Below are 2,310 nucleotides of genomic sequence, written 5' to 3' on the forward strand. Positions count from 1 at the left end.
GGCTAGATTAATTCATCTCCCTGACGAAAGCAATCCATTTAACAGAGAATACATCAGAAGATTTTTTTTCGTGTCATAAGCCTGTTTTGAATACTTGAAATAATCTTTTGAAGTTGAATTTAAATCACTGTTTAGTAATTTGAAAATTCGCTGTTTGAGAATATTTTTTGTTTCGTTTCCATGCTTAAACCCAAGCAGTCAAGATACCTCTTTGCATCTCTATGTTGTTCATATTCCACTTATATCTTCTCTTTGAACTGCATTTCAACAAACCTTTGTTTTTGATAATCACATTTTGTGTGTTTCTTTTCTTTTTTTTTTGTTTTAGGTTTACAAATATTTTCAATTGAAGAAAAGTGTATCTCAGAATTTCATGAGACAAAATTATTTGGAATATTCCAACACATTTGGAATCTTCTGCCAAGCTTTCAAATTTTACAATACTACTTCAAATATGCTCTCAGATGAAATTATTTGAAATATTATTTCAAATCTTGGCACAAGGCCAGTAATTTCGAGGGTGGGGTAAGTCAAAGTCGATTACATTGATCCTAGTAATCAACTGGTACTTAGCTTATCGACCCCGAAGTATGAGAGTCAAAAGCGATCGCGGCGGAATTTGAAATCAGAACGTGTAGACGGACAAAATGCCAGTAACTATTCTGCCAGCTCATCGCCGTACTTTTTTTAACATTTCTGAAATATTCGAAGGAAACCCAGCATGATAATAGAAGTAATTCTTCTCTGCTATGTTTTCTGTTAACTCAAAAGAATAGTTTTGTCAGAAATAAAGAAATCTGGCCTTTATTTTGCCCGTTAACTGATTGGTGGGAGGTTTATTGATGCCGTGGCTATCATTTTCACACCAGTGCGTCTGCGCTGATGAATGATTGTTTCGTCTGTTGCTTTGTTGGAAAAGAGATGTCACAGAAACTTCTATTAACGTTAGTACTTCTGAACAGATAAACGGATGTTTTATCCGTTGACTAGTTTGTTAGGTGAGAACGTTGGCATGTCTGTTAATGTCAGCCGTCTGCTGTTATACTGTTTTAACGAAACGGTATGACACGAAGCTAATTTGTGGACCTAGTTTTTGAATCGTGGACGCACATGGTCTAGTGATTAGAGCAGCAGACTCGCGGTCGATGGGTCGTGAGTTCGAATCTCAGACCGGACGGTGTGTGAGTTTACGAGCGAAACACCTGAGCTCCACGCGGCTCCGAGAAAAGGTAGTGGCGAACTTCTGCTGACTTTTTCCCCACAACTTTCTCTCACTCTTTCTTCCTGCATCTTGCAGCTCACCTGCGACGGACCGGCGTCCCGTCCAGGTCGGAAACATATACACCAATGAAACCGAAAAACCGGCCCTTATGAGCCAGGCGTGGCTCGAGAAGGAATAAACAACTACATTTGAATCACTGGTATAGCACAATTAATATATCAGAATGAAGTATTCGCCACATAGTCGTCATTGTTTATCCTCATTATCGATATTCAAAACTTGTACTTTAATACAATATTCGTTGATGTAGCGGTTTGACTTATCTAGTTTTGCTGATTTCAACATTCTGCTGGCACCAGTACCAAATCCCCTATATTGAAACTATTATATATTCTTATATATTGCTATATTCTACAATTACTATATATTTTTAGGACTGAAATGGAAGCTGTATCGAGAAAAGCTGAGATTTTGATCACACATAGTGATAGATATTCAATGAGCAACTGATGTCAGAAATCACAGAAAATCATTCAAATTTTAAAAATATATTCTGACAATTAATTGCCTTTGTTTTTCGCAGAGCAGTATTGATTATTATATCGGAAATCATATTCAACGGGGATATAGGCTGTGATGACATTACGAAGAAATATCTCTAGGGAGATGCAGTTAGTCAACACTCAAAACGTTAACACGATACACCACAAAAAAAATTTGATACTGTGTACGTCACTATATTCGTTAACAATGAGGATTATGTAGAAATGTTTACCGCACTGTCGCTTCATCCTTGCGTGCCAATAGCCAGGGAAACCGAGGGATGAGACCAGAAGTTTGTCGATAACATTTAAACGCCGGTTTGCAAAAGTTGTCATTAATTGTTCATGATAGCAAGTTGAAATATTTACTAAAGTATAAGGCGGTGGCAACAGCAGCAGCAGCAGCAGCAACAGTAGTAGTAGTAGTAGTAGTAGTAGTAGTAGTAGTAGTAGCAGCAGCAGCAGCAGCAGCAGCAACAGCAGCAGTAGTAGTAGTAGTAGTAGTAGTAGCAGCAGCAGCAGAAGGAATGGTGGCGATGGTATTGT

At 38.0% G+C, this 2,310-nt stretch overlaps 1 long non-coding RNA gene across 1 annotated transcript in view; it reads right to left on the reverse strand.

Moving 5' to 3' along the window:
* Positions 1 to 1,221: 1,221 nt before the first annotated feature.
* Positions 1,222 to 2,310, reverse strand: part of LOC118764411 — a 20,312-nt gene continuing 19,223 nt past the window's right edge. Inside the window, exon 3 of the long non-coding RNA XR_005000225.1 lies at positions 1,222 to 1,404. This is a non-coding gene — a long non-coding RNA (uncharacterized LOC118764411). The remainder of the gene's footprint in view (positions 1,405 to 2,310) is intronic.

Source organism: Octopus sinensis, linkage group LG8 (assembly GCF_006345805.1).
Source record: "Octopus sinensis linkage group LG8, ASM634580v1, whole genome shotgun sequence".
NCBI lineage: Eukaryota > Metazoa > Mollusca > Cephalopoda > Octopoda > Octopodidae > Octopus > Octopus sinensis.